At 38.0% G+C, this 12799-nt stretch overlaps 1 protein-coding gene across 1 annotated transcript in view; it reads right to left on the bottom strand.

The window, feature by feature from the left end:
• Window positions 1-4158, bottom strand: part of LOC309565954 (intestinal mucin-like protein) — a gene marked incomplete at its 3' end in the record, with an annotated part of 95171 nt that extends 91013 nt beyond the window's left edge. Inside the window, exon 1 of the mRNA XM_082270983.1 lies at window positions 4058-4158. The remainder of the gene's footprint in view (window positions 1-4057) is intronic.
• Window positions 4159-12799: the final 8641 nt, after the last annotated feature.

Raw genomic sequence — 12799 nt, 5'->3', positions numbered from 1 at the left:
AAAAATGCTCTATATTTAAATTTCTGGCACAAAGCATAGGATATTTACAATGAAATAGAGGCTTTCTGAAAATTTGGTTTTGCCTAAAATTGATAAAATGTGCATATATTTAATACAAATAGGAAAAAAAAGCAGAGCTTAGGTGAAAAGTTATTAAGAACTAATTAGGGTTAACTAAAGCCGGCGATAGACAAATCAAATCTCGGCCAGTTCAGAGGGAACCAGCCAAGTTTCGAACGATGTATTAGACAGGCTGAATGTACCCAAGTTGATTGATTGATCAACTTATGTACAACCAGCCTGCCCAATTTTACATGGGATTATTGCAAGCGGATGTTATAGCAATAGGCATGCGCACAGGCTGTGCCAGGTGTGCCTGGGCACACCCTAAACACCCAATGCGGGGCAGATTCCCCCTGCTGCCTTTTATTCCACCATGCATTCAGATCTGCTGAAGCATTGTACTAAAGACATCTATGGGTTAACATTCAGGGTCATCAGTCTCAGAAGCTAGGTAAATGCAGCATGCCTTTAGAAAACTGGCTTGCATTTGAGATGCATTTCTTTTTTTTTTTTTATTCCAAAAAAATGCATTTCTGTTGCTTTAATTTGCATATCCACTGACTGCACAGAGAAAAACTGTTGAAATGCAGCAGTTTTACATTGCACAGAGCAGGTAAGTATAGAGATGTTTGTTTGTTTTTCTTTTTATTTCCTTTATAATCACTTTAAGTAAAGATACAATCTTGTATTTGCTTGCTTTTGTTGGTTTTGAACTGATTTGCATAGAGAAACAAATATATTTAAAACAATACAGAACAATACATGGTTTACAAAAATGCAATATATGAAAAAAGAAAATATAACATCGCTCCCTACAATCCAATTTATACATTTAACCACTTACCGCATAGTAACGTACCGCCGGCTGGATGGAGTCCCGATGAATGCCGGAAACGGCATCGATCAGGTCTCCGATGACGTAACCCGGAGGCGGCGTCCATGATGTCACTTCCGGGTTACTGTGCTGCAAAAGGCGGCAGTTTTGAAAAACGGCTGTATGCAAAAATGCAGTTTTCAGCATTTTGCATACAGGGAAGTGTAGTTGAGGGGTCTAGGGTCTTTTATACCCTCGATCCCTCCATAAAGTGTACCTGTCACTACATATTGGTGTCACAAGGGATGTTTACATTGCTTGTGACAGCAATAAAAGTGATCAGATTTTTTTTTTTAAAAAAAAACTGCAATAAAGTTTAAAAAAAATAAAAAATAAATAGGAACAAAAAAAAAAAAAAAATTTAGCCGCCCCCATCACCATTAGCTCGCGCACAAAAAAAACGTATACGCAAGTCGAGCCGCGAATGAAATCGCTGTTCAAACCCCACATGTGAGGTATCGCCGCGATCGCCAGAGCGTGGGCAATAATTTAAAAAAAAGAGTTACACTCTAACTCTAAACTGGTAACCGTTAAATAAATTTAAATCGTCGCAGATTGAGATCTCTATTGACCGTAGTTTGTCGCCATCCCACGGGGGGGCGCAATTTTAAACCATAACATGTTGGGTATCTATTTACTCGGCGTGACATCATCTTTCACAATATACAAAAAAAATGGGCTAACTTTACTGTTTAGTATTTTTTAAATGCAGTGAAATGTGATTTTAAAATTTTTTTCCAAAAAAATGGCGTTTTAAAGACCGCTGCGCAAATACCGCGTGACAAAAAAATTTGCAATGATGGACATTTTATTCTCCAGAGTCTTTGCTAAAAATATATATATAATGTTTGGGGGTTCTAAGTAGTTTTCTGGGAAAAAATACTGGTTTTAACTTGTAAACAAAAAGTGTCCGAAATAGGGCTGGGGCTTAAGTGGTTAAAAGCACTGCATTCTATATCCCTCAAAGATGTGTAGAAATGCATAGCAAACAAAATATATAAATGCCTGCAACAAGTCACCATAACTAATGTCCATGTGAGCAAGCCCTCACACCTTATTTCATTGCCATTCTTTATATAAGTAGGCAAGAGAAGGATCAGGCTCCCAGGTAATCAATGGTCATAAAACACTGAAAAGGGAGTCTTGGAAAACTGCTGCTGGTTGACTGCAGGTGATCCCACAAAAAGTTTAGTAAGAATATATCAGCGCAAACATTATACCCCCCTCGGTGAAAAATATCATCTTTTCATTTCAAGTGCTAGTGCATCACAATATATCTCAAATCTCTTCAAAAACTCATATCCAAAACCAGTGCAAAAAGATAAACTTTCTGCAGGAAATATTATTGCAGATTATAGAAAATTCCAAAAATATATAAATTCCAAAAAGCTCAATGTGTAAGTGCAGTGCGATAGAATAAAATATATATGTGTGTGAATATTACCTAATCAATTCATCAATAAATTCATACAACACATATAATACATGTGCAATTACATAAGAAAATAAATATAAATAATGCTGGTTTATAATTCAGCTACCATATCTGATGAGTCAGTTTGGGGGATACGGTGGAAAGATCACGTTGGGTGTTTTGCACGGTTTTTCTCACTAAATAAATTGTATTATATGACAGACACATTTTTTGCACTTTTCTTACTTGGGCTTTCAGGAAGATAGTTTTTTAAAGATTTACTTTTTCATTTTATTTTAATAATTTTATTTTTAGTTATATTTATTTTTTATGAAACTGCACATGTTTTATATGTATTGTATGAATTTATTGATTCATTGATTAGGTAATATTCACACACATATACATTTTTTATTCTATTGCACTGCCATTATATATATATATATATATATATATATATATATATATATATATATATATATATATATATATATATATATTTGGAATTTTCTACACTAATATTTCCTGCAGAAAGTTTATCTTTTTGCACTGGTTTTGGATATGAGTTTGTGAAGAGATTTATGATATATTTTGATGCACTAGGACTTTACATGAAAAGATAATATTATTCACTCACTGAGGAGGGTATAAACTTTGCACTATTCTTTATTTAAGCACACACTTTATGTTGTTTGGTGCTAAAAATATATCCATTGATAACTTTATACAACATTCATGTCTTCCTTAAAGTGATTGTAAACGTTTTTTTTTTTTTTAAATAACAAACATGTTATACTTACAAATCCCTTGCACAGAGCAGCCCCGATCCTTCTGCGGTGCCCCAGCGTCACTTCTGGCCCCTCCTCTTCATCGGGTGCCCCTATGGAGAGCTGTTTTCCATGAGGGCACCCGTGTGGGTGTGCTCCTGAGTCCTGCTGCTGCGTGCATTGACACAGAAAGCAGGACTCCCCCACTCTCGTGTCACTGGATTTGATTGACAACAGCGGGAGCCAATTGCTCCTGCTGCTATCAATCTATCCAATGAGGACCCGAGACAACGACTGGAGCTGCTGGGCTCGCGCTCGTCACTGGAACATTCAGGTTCAGGTAAGAATAACGGGAGATCTGGGGGGGGGGGGCAGCTGCAACCAAGAAGGTGTATTAAGGTGAAAACCATGAGACTTTACAACTCCTTTAAGTAGCCTATATTACTTTACAAACTGATATTGACTAAATATAAATAATATGATGGACAAAATGTAACCAAGCAAAGTTCAAATTCAACGGCTGCAATTGCTCGATTTTTTCTCCCTGGAGAAGAGACGTCTGAGGGGGGACATGATAGCAATTTATAAATATCTTAATGGGGATCTCAGCTTAGAAAAAAAACTGTTCATTCGAAGGAATTGCATGAGGACTCGAGGACATACAATGCGATTAGAGGAGAAGCGTTTTAACCTCAGGCAACGAAGAGGGTTCTTTACTGTTAGGGCTACAAGATTGTGGAATTCTCTACCACAAGAGGTGGTTTCTGCGGGTAGTATGGTGGCTTTCAAAAGACTCTTAGACTTACATCTCAAGGATCAGGACATTAAGGGCTATGTGAGATGATTACAGCCACGCACACCTACACAGGTTGAACTGGATGGACTGTTGTCTTTATTCAACCTCACCTACTATGTAACTATGTAACTTTTTTAACTCACAGGTCCACAGTCTGCAATGCTGTTATATTCACAGATGCCTCGTTTAATAATGGTGACGTAGAAACCATTTACTTGAGAACAAAGATAGTATGTACAGTAGTCATCAGAAACACCAGTTCCATCCTAAAAAAAAAAAAAAGAAAAGAACAATGCATTTATTTTATCCTATATTTTGATGATTTCGGTCATATGATTGCTTAACAATAAAAAGATAGTCATCTAAAGGTCATATACAACTGCAATCAAAAGTTATATTGTGCAGACCAACAAGTTCACATACATGTAGTTGGAAATGTTAACAATAAAATGGTTTATTGGTATTGTAAATGGTTATTTAGCACAGATATTTGCAATTCCAGCTTGTGTGCCAATCATGACTTTCTCAATAGATGTAAAGGGGGAGTAAGCATTGCCAGCTTAGGACAGAGAGCAAACTATTTGTAAAAATAATGAAAAAAAAAAACAACACAGCCATACATTAGTAGAATTTCAAATGAACATTCATATGAAAAATCTTGCCAGTATATGTGATAATGCCAACAAAGACTTGATGAATGTCATTCAAAATGACTTTAACCAGTTCTCCACTAGAGTATTGTTTTTTCATTTTTTGCACACATGTAATCATTTGCATTTTTGGATATTACTTAATTAAAACCCCCAGCGCTCTCACACTTTGAATGACAATTGCGCGGTCATGCACTGTACCCATATGAAATTTTTATCATTTTTTTTCACACAAATAGAACTTTCTTTTGGTGGTATTTAATCATCTCTGGGTTTTTTATTTTTTACAAAAAAAAAAGAAAAAAGACAGAAAATTTTGAAAAAAAAAAGTTTTTCTTATTTTCTGCGAGTAAATTTTGAAAATAAATACATTTTTCTCCTTCACTGATGTGCGCTGATGAGGTGGCACTGATGGGCACTGATAGGCTGCACTGATGGGCACTGATAAGGTGGCACTTATGGGCACTGATGAGGTGGCACTTATGGGTACTGATGAGGTGGCACTGATGAGGAGGTACTAATATGCCGCACTGATGAGCACTGATAGACGGCACTGATAGGCGGCACTGATGAGCACTGATAGGCGGCACTGATGAGCACTGATAGGTGGCACTGCTGGGTACTGAGAGGTGGCACTGCTGGGCACTGAGAGGCGGCACTGACGGGCGGCACTGATGGGCAATGATAGGCGGCACTGATGGGCACTTGCGGATGGCACTGATGGACACTGACGGGTGGCACTGATGAGCACTGATGGGCGGCACTGATGAGCACTGATGGGCAGCACCATCAGTGCCCACACTCAGTGCCCATAGTGCTGCCAGTCAGTGCTCATCAGTGCCTAGATGAGCAGGCACTGATGGGCACTGACTGGCAGCACTATGGGCACTGATTGTGGGCACTGATGGGGGGCACTGATGGCGGGCACTGTGGGCACTGATGGTGGGCACTTTGTGTATTTTATGTACCTTGTGTAATCAGGGCACTGGTGATCAGTGCCCTGATTACATTTTTCTGTGTCCCCGACGGCTGATCGGCTCTGCTCCTTCCTCACACTGCAGTCTCTGTGTGAGTAAGGAGCGCTGGCGATGAGAGATGATCTCATATGTTTACATATGAGATCATCTCTCATTGCATGGGCCGATCACGTGGTAAATGGCCGCTGTGATTGGCCATTTACCACGATCTGTGATTGGCTGTGTCCAAGGGACACGGCCGACACAGATTTTCCCCGCTGCGCGCTCGCGGGAGCGCGCAGGGAGCCTGTCTCTGGGAGGCCGTATAAAGACGGCCTCCCAGAAATTAGAGTCCGCGCTGTAGCCGTACTTCGGCTATAGCGCGGATCTGAAGAAGTTAAAAGCCTTTATAGCTTATCAGTTTAAAGCTACCTGTGAATTATGGCCCTAGAATTATTGCTCTCATTTCAATGTTTGCTGCCATTCCTCCAATATTTTTTTATACACTTGTGCACCTTGTGTGTGCGTTTGCATTTGCTGGTGTGGGAAGGGCAATGGGAGTTGCGTTTAATTATTTGTTTTTTAATATATTTTAATTTAAATTGTATATATTTTTTTCCATTTAATTTTATTGCTGTCCCAAGGGAGTTAACAAGCCTCCATGTGATAGCAGGTGACAGCTACATATGATAGATGATAGGTACTCTTTATTAAAACACTGGAGGACTAGCCTCTATAGACCTTCATTGTCTCCTCTGCTAATCACTGCAGCTAATCAAGTACAGGTCACACTTGATAAGTTGCTTCCCTGGCTGTATCAGCCATAGCGGGACTGAAATCAGAAATACTCAGAGCTGAGTGCTACCTGCTTTATTAACTGAAGTGGAGATCAAAGATCAAAGAACCTCTCTTGGACACTATCCTGAAACCCTTTATTTTGGTCCTGGAATCCCAAGAAGAGTGGGAGAGGGTTGCAGCAGGATGGTGAAGGGGGGAATGGGGGGACCACATCACCTACAGTGTAAAAGTAATTGGGTAGCGTTTACTTTACAGCCAGCGGCAGGCTGAATAAAACAAGCACAGACTCATGGCTGCTACTGTAAGAAGTACATCCATAGAGCTGAAGTAATCAAAATGTTGTTTGGTTTTATCATTTGATTTTGGGAATTTAGCAAATGAAAATCATATACACTATTATAAATTTGTTTGTTAGAGAAAATTGTTCTTTCCTATTCATCAAATTTACTCATCACTAAGGTAGAAAACAATCGTCTGTTTGTGCACACTAAGAATTAGAAAATTAAGCGAACACTCTGAAAGCAAAATTTTGTAACAAAACTCTACTAGTAAATAACAAGCATTTTGACGTCATGTCATTTATTCACTGCACCTGAGCAGTGCATTGTGGGGCGGCTTGTGATGTCAGGCCCCTATAAAAGAGCTGTAAAAAGCAAAACAGCTCAGAGCACGGGAAGCGTCCGTAGAAGCAGGAGCTTCTTTTTCTATTTTTCTGGCGGGTGGGCGACTGATCATCGGGGGACACTATTTTTTTTATTTTTTAATACAGGACTTTTCCAAAACTGCTTTTGTCTTTATTTATTTTTTCATACTCTTTTTTGGTGAATGGGTAGGGGTACGATGTACCCGATATCTATTCACATGGGGGGGATCTGGGGGCCCACTTGTTAAAGGGGGCTTCCAGATTCTGATAAGCCTCCCTCGTAGACCCCCCACAACCACAGCCCACAGTTGTTGGGAAGAGACCCCTGTCCCCATAAACATGGGAGCAAGGTACTTTGGGGTGGGGGGTACAAAGCCCCCCCTGCCCCAAAGCACCCACCCCCCCATGTTGAGGGCATGTGGCCTGGTATGGTTCGGGGGGGAGGCTGTTTGCTCGTATAAGGGTCTGGTATGGGTTTTAGGGGGAACCCCACGCAATTTTTTTATTTTGGTGCGGGGTTCCCCTTAAAACCCATACCAGACCTGATTTTAAGGGGGGAACTCACGCCGTTTTTTTTTTTTTTCATTTTTTTAATCTGTATTGCCTGAAGCCGACAAAACATTACAGCTGCAAGCAAGTTTAAATTACAGTTTTTCTTTTAGAAATGTCAGAGTAGGCTACAAACATCGCACAAATGCGCCACTTTACAGGCACATTAAGGGGGCCCCCCAGGCATGATATTTAAATTTTGAATTTTTATTGTTTCACTTTAAGCATTATTAAAATTATTAAAATTACTGCTCCTGTAAAAATGATCGTTTAAAAAAAAAAAATTGCATTGATTCATGTCCCCCGGGGCAGTACCCAGGTCCCCATACACTTTTTTGGGCCAATAACTTGCATTTAAGCCTTTAAAATTAGGACTTTTGATTTTTCATGTTTGCGTCCCATAGACTTTAATGGAGTTCACATGTTCTCTAGAACATTTCCCCTGTTCGAGATGTTCTGGTGCGAACCGAACAGGGTGGTGTTCGGCTCATCGCTAGTGTAGATTCATAAAGGGATAGTGATGCACTGAGGCAGATTTACTAAGAGAGTTACGAATGTGCACAAAGAAAAGAGTGGCGATTCATTCAATCATCAAGTCCTGTAAAAGGAAAATTTTGTTTATTTCATAAGCACATGACTAGGTCACAGCCCAACAGAAAAAAAAAATCTTATTTCATGGCACTTGGCTTTTTAAACCTGCTCTTGGATTTTTTTGGGGGTGCAGATTCGGAAAATTGCACTGGCTAGACTGCATCAGCTTTACAGGAGTTTCCTAGATATAGTTACATTTATATCATTTTTTTAGTCCGTTTTTTAAAAGGCTTGTTCCTTTGTTACCTAGTTTGTGTTATTCTATATAAGTTATCTGATATATTGAAGAGTGTCTACGTACTTCTAACTGTAATTTTACACTGGAAACATTGGATTCTAAAGTGTGAGTTATTAACTGTATTATGGTTATAGGGGTGTCTACAGTATATTGCCACATTGTTTTGTTTTTTGCTGATCAAGCACTGTAGAGGTTATGACTACTTCATGATAGTGCTGATTTTTGACGTGTGACCAGAGTGAAGATTGGTAGATGGTCTTTATGCTGTGTCCCAAAATCTAGAGCTGATAGGGAAAAATTGGTGCCATTTGTGGAATCAGTGGGTCTGATATACCCAGGAACACATCTAACATTCGGGGCACCGAAATGCGTGTTGGCCTGTTGTGATTTAAATCTTAATTTTTTTTTTTTTGTGTGAACAATTTCAGATTTTCTTAGTAAATTAGCCTCATTACATAAAGATATCGGTCACTTTGGAAAAAGGAATAAAAGAACAACAAAATATCTTTAGCTGCACCTTAATGACAAATGTGTAAGGGATCTTTTCTTGGTTTTACCACTTCTCTCCCACCAAATATGGGTAAAAGTAATCTTATCTTTGATTGGTGCTTGTTTAATGCAGCAATCTGTCCCCGATAATTCTAGGCCAAGGTGTAAAGAAAAGCTGATCTATACTCCTAAGGAAAGGAAGAAGAAAGGAACATGGTCCAAGAAGTAAGATATGTATTGGGCACGAGAGAAGCTCATTAGTACTGGGGAAAATGCCTTGTATTAGTGAAAGGATTTGTGACATGTGCACTACATTATTTTAACACAACATTGAAAGAAAACTTATCTTATATCTATGAATAGTTGCGTGGTGTCTTACAACTTCAAACGGATAACAATCATTGTAAAAAAAATGATAAACAACCTCTAAGTGCACACTGGTAAGCATTGGGTATTTTTTTTTTAAACCAGAACCAAAAGAGTATGTGAAAACCATTTCAGAGGTCAATTGGTTAAAGCTTTCACCCAAGATGCACACAACTTTCAACCAAAATTCCCTCATTTTTCTAACTGATCCTTTGTGAAAAACAAGTGAATCGAGGGTGAAAGTGGGTGAATCTTGTGTGAAAACATATAACTTTATTGAACTTTTAAATTAATATTTCATTCAACTTTCGCTCCGCAAAATGTTGCATGTTGCAATTAAGGTATTGTGTGACGCAACAACCCGAACCTGAGTTGGGGTAAAAAAAAAAAAAAAAAAGTAATGCATGTCCTTCTTAGGCCCCTTTCACACTGGTGTTGTCTGCCAGCAGATCTGCCCTCTCAGCAGGCGGATTACAGGTCCCTGTCTACTCCGCTGATGATCTCTGATGAACTGCCTGTTTGTTTCCATCCGACTGTCATTCGATCCGATCTGCCAGACAGATGGGGAACAGAATTCCATATGTCTGTTTTTGGCGGACAGGATTGGATCGGAACGGATGTTGGCAGGTGTCAGCCGCTCCATAAAGAGCAATGGATGGTCCGATCTGGTCCGCCGGAAAAACTGACTGGCAGACCTAATCGGCCCATCAGTGTAAAAGGGGCCTTATTCTTAACAAACACCACTGTAACACAGTGGTGTAAACTGAATATATGGGCAAACTTCCTCGTCTAAACAGTAGGCTGCATTGGGCAAGGTTGTACAGTGCAGTGCAGCACATTATGGAGTGAACAAACCCAAAGACATTTGAGCTCACCTTTTCAATAAATTGTTAATGGCATAATACATACAAAAGATTTCTCGTATACTATACAAGTTCAGATTGTGTTTAGGTATTCTAGTATAGACATGTGCAGAATGAAAAAAAAAAAGTGTTTTTTTTAGTTTCAATTCAATTCATAGTTGTTATTCAAATAATTTTGCCTAGTTAAATTGTTGAATTTGTTTAAAGTGGTTGTTAAGCCACTATGTGATCTTTCCATCACCCCCTCTGTTAGATTACAAACTGTATCCTAGCGCCTGTGCTTTATTAAAAAAAAAGCAGATTTCTACCTGTTTTCACAGCTCCTATTGGCGATCATGTGACTCCTGGCTCTCTGCTCTCCCCGTCTGACATCCCCAGGGGGTGGGGCCAAGAACTTCCTCTGACGTCAGCTGGGAGGCGGGGAGGAAAGGAGGAAAGAGCCGGGAGTCACGTGACAGCCGAGCAGTGCTTTGAAAACAGGTAGAAAATAGCTTTTTTAAAAATAAAGCATAGGCACTAGGCTACAGCATTTCATCTAACAGAGGGGATGATGTAAAGATCACAGTTTTGTAGCAGCTGGGAGGGGAGCAGAGAGGCGCTAGTGAGAATTGAGTGAGTGAGTACTGAGTGAGTATTTTAGGTGATACGGGAGGCCAAATTTCACAGCACGAGCACTGTGCTGTATATCATGATTTAAGGGAAAAGGATTTGTTTTTTATTTTTGTTTTTTTTTTGTTTTAGGGTAACAAACGCTTTTAGCCCCCGTTCACACTGGGGCGACCTGTGAGGCGACCTGGTTGCCTCACAGGTCGCCGTAGGTCGCCTGCCATACAGAAGCTATGGACCCGTTCTAATAGGAGCGACACAAGTCGCTCCGACTTAGAAAAAGGGTCCGGAGCTTCTTTGAGACGACCCGGAGCGACCTGCATAGACTTCAATGTCGCGGGGCAAGCAGCGCGTCGGTCGCGGGGCAAGCAGCGCGCCGCGACCTGTGAGGTCGCCCGGCAAAGTCGGGTCGCTGCAATGTGAACGGGGCCTAATTCGTTTTGTTTTTTTGTTTTTGATTTCAATTCATATTCTCAGAATTCGGTCGTATTGAATTCAATTTGATCAAATTGGGAACATTTGAATTGGCATTTGAATGTATTCTATTTGAAATTTGAATTTTGGAAGATGGTTATATTCTTTCCATTTTATTCTATTCTATTTTTTTTTCTATTCTTTACTATTCTATTCTATTTAAAATTCGAATTTTAGAAAATGGTTATATTCGTTCTATTTTTTTTTCTATTCTATTGAATTATTTTCTACTGATTTTCCTATTCTATTCTAATCTAGTCTAATACATTTGAATTTATCCTATTTGAAATTTGAATTTCGGAAGACTGTTATATTCTGTTTTTTTCTGTTCTATTCTATTGTTTTTTCTATTCTATTCTATTCTTGTCTATTCTATTCTAATCTATTCTATTTGCAATTCAAATTTCGGGAGACAGTTATATTCTTTCTACATTCTTTTATTCTATTCTAATATATTGTTTTTTTTTTTTCTTTCTTTTCTTTTCTATTGCAATCTATTCTAAATTCCAATTTCAGAGGATAGTTATATTCTTTTTATTTATTTTTTTATTCTATTCGATTCTATTAAATTATTTTCTATTGTTTTTTTCTATTCTATTCTATTCTAATCTATTGGAATTTGAATTTATCCTTTTCGAAGTTTGAATTTCAGAAGACAGTTATATTCTTTCTGTTTTATTCTCTTCTATACTATTGTTTTTTTTTCTATTCTATTCTTTTATTTTCTATTCTAATCTATTCTATTTTTTTATTATATTCCTTTATTTCTATTCTGTTTTATTATATTCATTTTCTATTCTATTTTATTCTATTCTTTTCTATTCTATTCTATTTTATGATTTTCTTTTCAATTCTATTATTTTATTATCTATTCTATTCTATTATTGTCTATTATTTTCTATTCTATTTGTGTCTATTCTTTTCTATTCTATTCCTTTATTTTCTATTTTATTTTATTCCATTCTTGTTTTAAAAAAACGATTTTAAATTAGATTCAAATTTGAATTTCAGACAAATTTTGTTTTATTATTTCAAATTAGTTTAAATTCAGTACTATTGTAATTTTGGAAATTCTGATGCATCTGAACTTCTGATTAACAAAAATACATCCGAATTTCGATTCGGAAGGAAGCAAACCACACATGTCTAGTCTATTATTTGATTTCATTTTTGCATGGTCCCTTAATAGGGATTGGACTATGTTTTTAAATGAGAGGTTGGCCCTAAAATGCATAAACAGAGATATTAGGTTGACATACTAAAGAAGTATAGTTCACCTATTTTTCAAAGTGTATATTTAATAGATAGGGGAAAATTTGTGTTCACAATGAATACTCTGATATCTTCACTCATCTTGATTGGCTGTCCTGGAATGATGTAACTCCCTCGTATACACAGAAGTATACACAAATTGCACATGCGAAGCGCAGTGTGCAAGCTATAGAAACTTGCTTGCAGACAAGTACGAAAAATGTATTGCAGAAGAGACCCACTGAATCTCTTCTGCAACAAAAGCCTCCCTGCTTGCTTTTTTCCTAATCGTAATAATCCTATTTCATTTCCTTTTCTTTAAATTTTGCAGTGTTCCCCCAAACCATGGCTTGATTTAGGAAGGTATACATACTTGTCTTTTACTTGCAACCTATGTGAACGTGGATATTA

Source organism: Pelophylax lessonae (genome assembly GCF_965119305.1).
Source record: "Pelophylax lessonae genome assembly, chromosome: 10".
NCBI classification, from domain to species: Eukaryota; Metazoa; Chordata; class Amphibia; order Anura; family Ranidae; genus Pelophylax; species Pelophylax lessonae.
The sequence above is the reverse complement of the archived record's forward strand: the minus strand, read 5'-3'. Positions and strand labels throughout refer to the sequence as shown.